The following is a 13161-nucleotide window of genomic DNA, read 5'->3' as shown; positions in this document are numbered from 1 at the left end:
AAGTTAATTTCCTGAGCTCAAGCGACTGCTTGTCTGGATTTGAGGAATGAATCACAAAATCCTCTGCACTAAAGAAAGAGCGAAATATTGATTAATCCTGCAAATCTTTGAGAATATAAATAAACGGAGAGTGAGAAACTAATGCACTCCATGATAGACAGCCTCAGAGTTTCTCCTTGCTGAATTTCCATTAATATTGATATCTCTGAATTTTCAGTGTACCGTATTAGTATGGTGTTTTTTGTCTTATAGATGGATTCTGTTGCTCTTAAAGGATGTGCTTCAGCAAGTTGTTTCAGATAAACTGTTTGCAAACTAAAAGATTGACAACAGAGACTGTGATGTTGGTATCTACATCTCCATGGACCATAATGAAGCTTGCTGTATGTAATAATCTGCTTAATTTATGTGGTTTATGGTGACAATGAGCTTGAAGACATATTGATGCATTATCCTCCTCCAAAAAGCATACTTTCAGCAGTCCCATAAACACATTTTCTGAACTGTCTGTACACACAGAGCCCACTGAAGTACTCTTCATTCATTCAGCTATAATTTACAAAACAGGCCTCTTAGTGAAGAGATTTATTGGCTGACAGGAGGTCAAACATAGGACGCCATATTATCAATCATTTTTTATTGTATGTTAAAAACTTCTTCACAGAGAGAAGATTAATTTGAAAGAAATTCCAAAGTTGCATTTCATATTGTGTTGAAAAACAATGAAAAATAATGAAAAATAGGTTTTCTCCACAGCTTCTGGAATTGTGTACAATAATCAGTATTTTTCAAAGAAACTAAGAAGCATTATCTCTTTTCTCTGCTATTCTCTTCTGGAAATTGCAAGCTATTATTTTGCAGCATTAGGAAATCTGCACAGTGATTTCAGTAATCAGGTTATGGTAAATTGGTTGAAATGCTATGGTAAGGTAATCAGTATTTTCCAAATGAAAATAAACATGAGTTTAGTTTCTCCTCCCATTTCTACACAAGCCAATGCACACACTGTCAGAGCTGCACTCAACAAATGAATCCCAGCAGCCTACAATCCCTCAGTCATCCGGTCTGGTTCCTGAAGAACACCTCTGGCTTCCCATCGATGGAAACACATGTCATGAAACTGCTTTATGAATTATAAATGGAATATTAGAATATTTAGAATAAAAATAGTTCTCAATTCCCAACTCAAGTCCTGGCTGTATTTTACAATTGTTACTACACTTAAAAAAAAAAAAGTTCCAACAGAGGGTTTTTGCATCAATGCAATAGACAAACCATTTTTGGTTCCCCAACAAACTTTTCACTGATCGGTTTTTTAAAGAACCTTTTTTTTTCTCAATGTGAAGAAAATTTTAATAATCTAAATAACATTTTCCACTAAAGCAGGGCTGGGTTTTATATCTAATATTAGAGATATTATTGAGAATAATCAATATAAAAATACAAAATATTCTGAATATCAAATATTGTTGGAAATTAAAGATTAATGTGCCAAAGATGGCACCAACAAACTTAAAAATTAAAGGTTCTTTATTGATGGTTCCATTAAAAACCTTTAACATCAATGGAACTTTTGTATTCCACAAACAGGTTTTTTATAGTAGAAAAGGGTTCTTTAGATTTTTTTAAAATGTTCTTTACACTAAGAAAAAAAAAACAGTTCTTTTAAGAACTGTTAGCTGAAAGGTTTATTGGGGAACCAAAAATGGTTCCTCTACGAAAAACACCCCTCTTGGAACCTTTACTCCTCCAAATTAGCCAATAATTGAAAGTGTGAAAGTGAAGTGACATTCAGCCAAGTATGGTGACCCATACTCAGAATTTGTGCTCTGCATTTAACCCATCCGAAGTGCACACACACAGAGCAGTGAACACACACACACACACACCCGGAGCAGTGGGCAGCCATTTATGCTGCGGCGCCTGGGGAGCAGTGCCTTGCTCAAGGGCACCTAAGTCATGGTATTGAAAGTGGAGAGAGAACTTTACATGCACTCCCCCCACCCACAATTCCTTCCACAACCTTTCGATTGGGAGTCCGACTCTCTAACCATTAGGCCACGACTTCCCCTTAATGTGCTCCTGTGGTTCAGACAAGAACAAAGAGATTTTAACTCCAGTGGGAACATATACAGTGTCATAGAGCATCTTTTAAACCACTGAGAGACTTATGTTCACAAATAAAAATATGTGAAACACCTGTATAATTGTTGGTCTTATTGCTTTGATTGTTAGGTCACTTTGGATAAAAAGGGTCTGGTAAATGATTATTATGTAATGTAAATGTAATTTACCCCAGCTGCACAATGCAAAATAATTTATGGGAATTACACTGATTTAAAGAAGCTGTCAGAATGTACTTTTTGTACATTGTATAATGGTATTATTATTTACATGCTTTAATTCAATAGAAATAAGTACAGTCCCTAGGTCTACATTTTTGTTAACCGTTTTTGCACTAAGCAATGTGCTTAGAAAGAATAGCTATTTATTAATTTTATCATCAAAATCTGGAAAAATATAGAGATCTCAAATGTTTGGTATATCGCAGCCATATTAACAACCTTTTGTGCAATGGATGTTAACGTTTCTTCATGCAACCATCAATGCCAGTAAAGAAATTTTATTTTTAATAGAATATGGACATAAATATGCATAATCTCAGTCAAATCCCCAAGATGTGACACCCTACCTGTGCCAAACAATACCTGATTTCTATAATATATTGTCAGACACAGGAGAGCAGAAGGTCATGACTCTTTTCCTAAAGTGCTGCAAGGCAGGCCTGTTTTCTCTACTGGAAATCATTCAAGAGTAAGAAACTCACTAGGCCATTTCATTTTCCCTCTATTCTCATCCTCAAGAAAACATTTACTGAAGCAGGAACGCAGCCATAAGAGTTTGACTTTCTGCCATGCTAGCAAAGACAAAAACTTGATGCCACTCTTGAAATCTCCAACCCTAGTTTTGCTTTAAACCACTTCAAATAACATTGACAACACCTTTTAATTCATACATATGATGCCTATTTGAGTTCAATGTGTAAAAATGAGGTAAGGGCATTGGATTGTGAAAACTAGGTGTTAGATACTAGAAGTCGCCTTTGTGAACGTCAGAATAAAAGGAAAGTTAATGATTCTGATTAAAGATTATTTAAAAAAAGTTATTTGGAATAACATGGATTTCATTTGGAATAACCAGGATTGTGCATTAAGAAAGTAAACTGTCAAAATGATTTTTGATTTCTTCATGTTTGATTTCTAGTTCTGTATCGACAGACTGTATTTGCAGAGTAATACGCAAGTTTTGTGCTGACAGCTGCACACAATACCATTTAGAAAACCCACATATGTTTTGGCAGTTTTGCGCATTACACAAGCATGTGGTCAGAGTTGCACACTATTCGTGCCACATGAGTTACATTAGGAACATTTTTGGATAAAGCTCACATGAATCTCATCTAAAGTGCACGAGAAGGGCATGCACATCTACTATCCAAACCACAAGCATATGCATCAGCATCATGGCACTTCAAACTCAATCTTTATAGAAAACTAAATGCCACAAACAGACAAACTGTAAATAAAACTGAGTTGTTACTTTTTTTTCTTCTTTTAATAACAGTAACAGATATCCCATCAGGATCCAAACATAATTTATTTAAATTATTTTTTATTTTTTATCTGTGCAGTGTCAAACAGAGAAAAGTTAGTCAATAATCCAAGAGGACAATAAAAAAATAATTTTCCCAGATAAAGACGCATCAGAAAGTTTCACATCAAAAAACAACCCTTTCAACTGAAATGAAATTTCAAAAATCTATAAAAAAAAAAATTGATGAGTAGGCTAAATTAACACCACAGTACCAAAAACTATTTGTGAATGACTCGATACATGCTCAACCACAAACAATAAAATAACACTGTTTGACACATTAACAACGTAATCAACACATACTTATATAAATATTAAAGATAATATCTATCGCCGTATGTGTCGCTAAGAATATAAAGTCGCGTCGCGAAATTGGCGCTCGATTTATCCCGCTCTCGCACGCTACATTTAAAACAGCGGGGAATAAAACCCACGTGCTTTGACAACACTGGATGCGTTGTTAATACCAAATAACACTGTTTGTTCAACTTTTGACCATCGATGTCTGAAAGTAAGAAAATCAAAGGAGCAGTAAATCGCGCGATAACAGTGAACGTCAGAAATGTGTGTGAGAAGTGAATAAAGTACTGTAGTAAACATGAGCCCTACCTTCACGTGTGGTGAGTAGAAATAGAAGAGACTGCTGAGTCTGAGAGAGAGAGAGAAAGAGAGAGCTGTGTGTGAGGAGGGATGATGATGAGGAGGAGGAGGGGAAGGATAGAGCTCGACTAATGTAGGCTGCTACACAGTTTGAGAATACTAGATCTTTACCTTTTCAATAATAACAACAACGCTTACTGATGATGTGAATCATCGCATTAGTTTAGCTCGGACTAAAAAAGGTTTCTAATGAAAAGTTTGGACACTTGACAAAGGCTTCTGCCTAAGTGCTTGAAATGAGTTTTTTCGAGAAACACACCAGTGTCTTCTTATGAATTTCCCCACAGATACATTTTCTATTATCTAAGCATTTATTAATTCATTTATTCATACAGAAGGAATGAAATGGATTGGTATGGATATATAATGGATAGACAAGAGTAGATAAAGGAACTCTGAACATGAGGGGGAAAAAACATGCCATGAAGTACAAAGAATGTCCTAATATTTACACAAAAAGAGGCACAAATGTATTTCCACCTGTTATTTCAAAGTTTTGTTGACTTTATTATTTGTACAAAATGGAAAATAGCCATAATAAGAATGAAGTGTCCAAACTTTCTCTCCCACTGAATGCACTGCACTGCAAAGCCTAGGCTGAATAGCATTATTTATATGTAACTATGTATTAAATTAAAAATAAATAAATCCATACTTGAACAAAAATAATTATTTGTCATTGTTACTCTTTTAATCAAAATTCACTTATATTGTTTTGACATTTTAATGTAGAAATACAACCCCCCACCCCCTTCTCGTGATATGACATGGTGGGCCAAATCAAAAGCCATGGATGTGCACATGGTTTTTGCATATCTGATCTAGACATACTTTATCGGTCATGTTTGAGGTGTTATAATCCGTCATGGCCAAATTTAACATCTCCTAAAGCATGTGACAGCAAACTTTGCACTTCATCTTTGCTGTTGACAATGACAGACATCTGTTGTTCTGTCTGTGAGGAGATGCACACTTTCCATGTGACATTCCACACCCAGAGGAACCAGGGTTTGCTGTTCAACTCACACGAGGTGAAAACTCCCATCATAACAGCTGCGCTTTCTGACATTCCTGAAGGGTTCACAATTACACATCTTTATCGCATTTTCAAGGACGTGATGTCTCCAGGGTTTGTTTAAAGCTGAGGTACTGCAGCTGAATGAATATTTAGTAGTGTCACTGTCATGTGCTGAACAAGTTTGAGCTCTCCTAAATTGAGTTTAATTGCTTGCGAAGCAAAGCATCACTATGCTGTTTGCTTATTCTCCTTCTTATCACTATTATTTTTCTGTTCAAACTTCGGCGCATTCATTTCTTGCCATTTTTTTTATATTTTTATATATTAAAATAAAGAACATTGTGACTTTTTATCTTAATATTCAGACTTCTTCCCTCACAATTCTGAAGCAATTCAAAAAGTCAACTGAGAAGACCATTCTGAATTTCAATAAACTGTGAGAAAATGTCTCAGAATTCTGAATTTTCTTCTCAGAATTCTGTTTCATTTTTTACCCTGTGATGGAAGCAAGATTACATAGTATTTTGAGATTTAAACTTTAAAACTTTTCATGATACACTCAATTCTTATGTGCATCAATATATCCTGGATCACGCAGAAATACATGACAGCAGGAAAATTAAATGGCTTGGAAATTTAATTTCATGTTTTTAGACCTGTGTGATTTATAATTAAAATACAGTTTAACAGCCGAGTCCAGTAAACAAGATGATGTTCATTTTCAAAGCACTTTGAATGTCTTGTTTTGACTTGTTTACGTCTGTAGGTTGGGTTCTGTGTCAGATGAATTTGTAGAACTGGCAACCGTGTTGTATTCTTATGGTCTGCCGCTTGAATATAACTGTGTGGTTTCTGTTTGCACTTACAGTTTGACCGCGTCCACCTACACCCTGTCTCGTCTGAATGCAGCCGTGGTTGGAGTGAGACAGTCTCTCCATGGATATGAAGTTTAATAAGTATACGTCCAAAAAACGTAGGAGGGAACAAAAACTCCAAACAAGCACTTCTTGTGCAATATACCTTAGAGTAACAACAGTTATCAGCTTCAAAATGAGTGCTACATACTGGTAGCATTTAGAATGACGTCCAAGAGTCTTCACTGCAACACTGCCTCCATTCAAACATAAGTCTTAATCATCCAGAAAGTGAAGGGTGAATGAAATGACAACATTGTGCTGTTGATCAACAGAATGTTTTAAGGGTAAATGTGAGCCATCAGCTTTATGATTGTTGATCTGGAGGTGCTGGGAATAAGAAAACTGAATTCAATCAGTAAAATGTTCCATATTTTTGAAGCCCCTTTTGAAAAGCATCTGATTTGGAGTCATGTCAGTATTGGTATAAAAATACATACTTTCTTTGAAAACTCTACTTGTACAAAGGTGAGTTAACAATACCGTATATTGGGTGAACTACTCCTTAGGAAATGTATATAGATTTAATTTATTATGTCTGCTGTTTTTGTTCAGACCAATGCGAAAAATTATATATTATTTATTTGAATATATAGAACATGTTAGTAGATAACATGTTAAGCTTTATGTCACCGAACCAATAATTGTATTTGTTTAAAATCCATTGGTTTTCATGAAACATACAGTTTGGTGAAATGATTTCAGTGTGTGTTTGAGAGCTTTTTGAACATTTCCAGCTAATTTTGAACAATATTGTGATAGTATTAATAACTGTGATCATTTCGGTCACTACAATCATATAAAATGTTCATGCCGTTTTATCTCTAATAACAATAGCTATGTAAAAATAATCTTGATAATAATGCCAAAATAGTTTTATAGTCTAAAATGTGTAGTGCCTGGTTGCTGTCTGCCATGCATAAAGCTATTGCTTTTTGTATTATATTGTTTAATACCCCAGATTAATTTTTTAGCATGAAATCAAACATTTGTAAATAAATGGAGGTGGCTTTAATTATTGCATTAATTTTACATTCACTTGCATTGAAATGTAACTTGATTAATAGTCCTAGACAGTTGTTGATCAAATCTGACTGAATCCAGAATGATATTACAAAAGAAACTAGCTGGAGTTAAAGCATTGTCAAGATGTGTTTTTTCAAACATTATTAGTAAAACTGACAGATTTCACAGAGATCTCGTTGTAGAAAGCACACAAACATAGAGCGGGCCGTTCTCTTATTGTTATTTGCAGACAAGAAAAGGGTCTTCCTGCTGAATCTTCTAAGGGAGGAGTATCCTGACGTCCACTCAAAACACAACATGTTCCATTGTCCTCACCCCACTATCACCTGAGGCATAGCGGGCAAAGACAACAAGAGGAAACTTGGTTTAACCGACCCAGTGACCCACGTTCCTTTGTTACGTTTTGCTGTGGAATTGGTCTAAGACATCCTGATGAGCGGACAACAGATCAGCCCTACTTGACTGTCTAATAAAATAAAAAACCAAACATCCACATATTAAATACCCCCCAAAATCTAAATTTGTTGAAAATTTTCTCGCCCTCGGGCCATCTAAGATGTGAGTTTGTTTCTTCATCTGAACAGATTTGGAGAAATTCACCATTCCATCACTTGTTCATCAATGGATGTTCTGCAGTGAATGTGTGCCGTCAGAATGAGATTCCAAACAGCTGATAAAAGCATCACAATAAGTAATCCACACCACTCCAGTCCATCAGTTAACATCTTGCGAAGCCAAAAACTGCATGTTTGTATGAAACTACTTAAAAACTTTGCTTTTGGATAAAATACAAGTCCTCTGTCCATAATATTGCTTTCTCCAGTGGAAAAAAAGTAATCTGGTCTGAATCAGGACAGAAATAAACACAGAACAAGCACCATTTACAGAATTCTTAAAATAATTTGCAGATTTCCTCTCAGACCTTCTGGTTACAGTTGATAAAGCGCTAATCATGGGAAAATATTCACGCTGATAATACAAATGATGCATTAGGACTTGCGTTTACTGACCTAATAAACTCTTTTGGAGTCAAGCAAAATGTCACCGGGCCCACTCATCGTTTTTAATCATACACTAGATTTAATTATATCGCATGGAATCGATCTTACTGATATAGATGTCATACCTCAAAGTGATGATGTTACAGACCATTTCCTTGTATCGTGCATGCTGCCTATTACTGATATTAACTATATGGCAGCGTTACCATCTAGGCAGAACTATTGTGTCAGCCACTAAAGACAGATCCGCAAATAACCTGCCTGATCTATCTCAACTGGTATTTGTACCCAAAAATACACATGAACTAGACGAAATGACTGACAACATAATATTTTTTTCGAATACATTAGAAGCTGTTGCCCCAATCAAATTGAAAAAGGTTAGAGAAAACCATACTGTGCCATGGTATAACAGTCATACTCACTCTCTCAAGAAAGTAACTCGTAGTCTTATACACAAATGGAGAAAAACTAACTTGGAAGTTTTTAAGAATTGCGTGGAAAAACAGTATGTCAAGCTATAGACATGTATAGATATATATATTTTTCATAGAAAATAACCAAAACAATCCAAGGTTTTTATTTAGCACAGTGGCTAAATTAACAAATATCCAGATGCCACCTGATTCAAATATTCCACCAACGTTAAATAGTAATGACTTTATGAATTTCTTCACTGATAAAATAAATAACATTAGAAATACAATAGCGAATGTAGATTCTACAGCGTCTAATACTTCAGTTTTTATCCATCGCACCCAAGGATAAACTGCAGTGCTTTACAAATATAGGACAGGAAGAGCTAAATAAACTTATCACTGTATCTAAACCAACAACATGTTTATTAGATCCTGTACTCACTAAATTACTAAAAGAGCTGTTACCTGTAGCCGAAGAACCGCTTCTCAATATTATTAACTCGTCTTATAATTAACTTTATCTTTAGGTCACGTCCCAAAACAATTTAAGCTGGCGGTTATTAAGCCTCTTATTAAGAAACCAAAACTAGATCCTAGTGAACTGGCAAATTATAGACCTATTTCAAATCTTGCATTTATGTCTAAAATTTTAGAAAAAGTTGCGTCTGCTCAATTGAGCTCCTTCCTGCAAAAAAAATGATCTGTATGAAGAATTTCAGTCAGGTTTCAGGCCCCACCATAGCACAGAAACTGCACTTTTTAAAATTACAAATGACCTGCTTCTTGCGTCAGATCAAGGCTGCATCTCATTTCTAGTTTTACTTGATCTTAGTGCTGCGTTCGACTCCATAGATCACAACATACTCATAGATAGATTACAAAACTATACAGGTATTCAAGGGCAGGCTCTAAGATGGTTTAGATCCTACGTGTCTGATCGCTACCATTTTGTTTATTTAAATGGGGTGTCATCTCATTTATCACCAGAAAAATATGGAGTGCCACAAGGATCCTCGCCACAAGGTCCTAGGTCCCCTTCTATTTTCAATATACATGTTGCCCCTTGGTAATATTATTCGAAAATAACGGGATTCGTTTCAACTGTTATGCTGATGATACTCAGCTATATATCTCAACGAGACCAGATGAAACTTCTAAATTATCTAAGCTAACAGAGAAATGTAAAAGATTGGATGACCAATAATTTTCTCCTATTAAATTCTGAAAAGACAGAGATATTAATTATTGGACCAAAAAACAGTACCGTATTTTCCGGACTATAAGTCACACTTTTTTTAATAGTTCTGCTGGTCCTGCGACTTATAGTCAGGTGCGACTTATTTATCAAAATGAATTTGACATGAACCGAGAGAAATAAACCAAGAGAAAACATTACCGTCTACAGCCGCCAGAGGGTGCTCTATGCTGCTCAGTGCTCCTGTAGTCAACTACTGAGCAGCATAGAGCGCCCTCTCATGGCTGTAGACGGTAATGTTTTCTCTTGGTTCATGGTTCTAAATAAATGCGACTTATAGTCCAGTGCGACTTATATATGTTTTTTTCCTCATCATGGCGTATTTTTGGACTGATGCGACTTATACTCAGGTGCGACTTATAGTCCGAAAAATACGGTACACAGAATCTTGTAGATTACAATTTGCAACTAAACGGATATACTGTTATTTCCTATACAGTAAAAAATCTGGGTGTTATATTAGACAGCAACTTGTCTTTTGAAAACCATATTTCCCATGTTACAAAAACTGCATTCTTCCATCTTAAAAACATTTCCAAGCTACGAAACATGTTACCTGTTTCTGATGCAGAAAAGCTAGTTCATGCATTCATGACCTCTAGACTGGACTATTGTAATGCACTTCTTGGTGGTTGTCCTGCATCTTCAATAAACAAGCTTCAGGTAGACCAAAATGCAGCAGCTAGAGTCCTTACAAGGTCAAGAAAATATAATCATATTACCCCAATTTTACAGTCTCTGCACTGGGTACCTATTAAGTTCTGTATCAGTTACAAATTATCATTACTTACCTATAAGGCCCTAAATGGTTTAGCTCCTGCGTACCTAACTAGTCTTCTACCACGCTACAATCCATCACGCTCCCTAAGGTCTCAAAACGCTGGACTTTTGGTAGTTCCTAGGATAGCAAAGTCCACTAAAGGAGGTAGAGCTTTTTCACATTTGGCTCCCAAACTCTGGAATAGCATTCATGATAATGTTCGGGTTCAGACACTCTCGCTCTGTTTAAATCTAGATTAAAAACACATTTCTTTCGCCAAACATTCGAATAATGTATCTCTTTAACTGTGACTGTAGTTGCATCTGAACAAATGTGCATTCTTATTCTTTAGCTGGGGTTAAACTAATTAATTTTAGTTTGTCGGAACAGAAGCTATGCTAATGAGGTCTCTATTTGTTTCTCTGTTTTGCGTAACTTGGATTTACACAAGCTTCAGTCTGGATTCAGAACAACTGAGAAGAGATGATGCTAACCCTGAATCAAAAAACAGAACTAACAAATATTGCAAGTGTGATTGCATCATATAATAATTGCTGTTAATAGTTTTCATCGTCTCGCTGACTACGTCTTGTATTAATTTTTCTGAAAAATCCTGTCATTTGCACACAAACTGAAAGTCACCACTTATAAGCTACTACTAAATATTGTAGAAACTGTAAAGTTGCTATGTAATGATTTGTATTGTAAAAAGTGCTATACAAATAAACTTGAATTGAATTTAATTGAATTGAACCATTTAAAAACATTTCAGAACAAATATGTGGTTGGATTTTGATGTGAGAGGACAACAGGGGATGGAATATATTTACTGTAAGAATCATTATTTTGAATTATATTTTAGCAGGAAGCAACAGTTTGAGGTTAAAAAAAGCCTTAAAGGTGGATTGTTTCTCACAATCACGCATCTATTGACTTCACAAGTCATCAGCTGATGGATTGGAGTGGTGTGGATTATTGTGAAGTTTTTATCAGATGTTTGGACTCTAATTCTGAAGGCACCCATTCACTGCAGAGGATCCACTGGTGAGCAAGTGATGCATAGACATATTTCTCCTGTTCCAATGATGCAACAAACTCCTGAGAGTGAGTAAATTTTCTGCAAATTTTCATTGGGTGAACTGCTCCTTGTATGTTGCCGAAAACGATATAAAACACCTTGACTTCATCCAAAACACAAATGGTTCAGCTGGTTTACACAACTTGAGTTCAAACACGTCCTCCGCTGGCCTTCGTTCCTTTATTAGGAAATTACTTCATTAGGGAAAACCAAAACTAAAGCTTCATATCTGCTCTCCTCTGATGTTCAGATGTAGTACAGATTAGATAAGTCAAAAACGGGGAGGTTAAGTGATAAAACGTCCTCCGCAGTAAAATCACATGCAGAACCAAACTGCAAAGTATGCACAAACACAGCTAGAATAACATCACTGACTTCACGTCTGAAGTCAACACATCACATGACCAGTTCTCCAGAGAAACACAATGGCCCGACTCTTTTAAGGTTAGTCTTATGACCTTCCATTTAAACCCACTAGACCTCGACATGTCAGAAATTATCAAACATTCTTCATGCTACATTTACTGCAGGAAATATATGAACACTGGCCTTTGAAAATACTGCAAAGTAGGAAAGGACATTCAACCAGGTCGTTTACAAAATACAAGGAAACTTTCATAAAATCTAATATGCAATAAGCACAAATCCGTGAAAGCAAACATCTTAAGTTAAATGTTCCTTTAGCACATGTTTAACAAGCACCATGTCACATTTCTTACCTGAACTTGTGTGTCTGTGTGTACGTGGTGCTGCTGCTGGCTTCGTAGTGTTATGGCTCTAATTTCATCTGTACTGGCAGACGACTCCTTTAAAGTCGCATCCACTGCAAATGGAGGTAGTGCCAGTATTATAAATAGCATAAAAAGTAGACAAAAATACTTTATTATTAGGGAAGGCACACTTTAAAATAAATCTCCAGCTACACCATGTTCAAAAAGACACATGCTATTTTTATAGTTCAGCTTGCCTTCCAAACCCATAAAACAAACATCAACATTTATTTACTGTAAAACTCCTTCTAACATCTCAGCAATAATTAAATAATTTAAAATTAAATAACTTTGTATTTATTCTCAACTGAATTATATTAAACATAAAACATATTGTTATCATTTTTTATTTATATTATAATTTTTTTAATGAGAATTTGAGACAAAAGGTAACTGTCGAATGTCATTTATATTGTCATCCTTACTCTGCTTTTATTCTTCCTAACTAGCCACCGTCTCTGCATTGTTGGCACTCCAGACGACCTGAGAAACAAGCCCTAGACTAACTTTGGAAAGTTTTACAGACATTTATTTACAAGTGGGCTCTTTACCACTGGACACAGTGTGTCGCTGTTCTTAAAATCATTAGAAATGGCACTTTGGAAA

The 13161-nt window shown here is 35.5% G+C and overlaps 1 protein-coding gene across 2 annotated transcripts in view; it reads right to left on the bottom strand.

The window, feature by feature from the left end:
* Positions 1-12545, bottom strand: part of LOC132110411 (equilibrative nucleoside transporter 1-like) — a 34255-nt gene extending 21710 nt beyond the window's left edge. Inside the window, exon 1 of one of the 2 annotated variants that reach the window (XM_059516981.1) lies at positions 12505-12545. The gene's annotated coding sequence lies outside the window, so the exon portion shown is untranslated. Of the gene's footprint in view, positions 1-4263; positions 4341-12504 lie in introns of those variants that run through there. The other variant, XM_059516980.1, reaches the window with a different exon arrangement.
* Positions 12546-13161: the final 616 nt, after the last annotated feature.

The sequence above is a fragment of the Carassius carassius genome, chromosome 30 (genome assembly GCF_963082965.1).
Source record: "Carassius carassius chromosome 30, fCarCar2.1, whole genome shotgun sequence".
In the NCBI taxonomy this organism is placed as follows: domain Eukaryota; kingdom Metazoa; phylum Chordata; class Actinopteri; order Cypriniformes; family Cyprinidae; genus Carassius; species Carassius carassius.
This window is presented reverse-complemented; position numbering and strand designations above follow the sequence as displayed.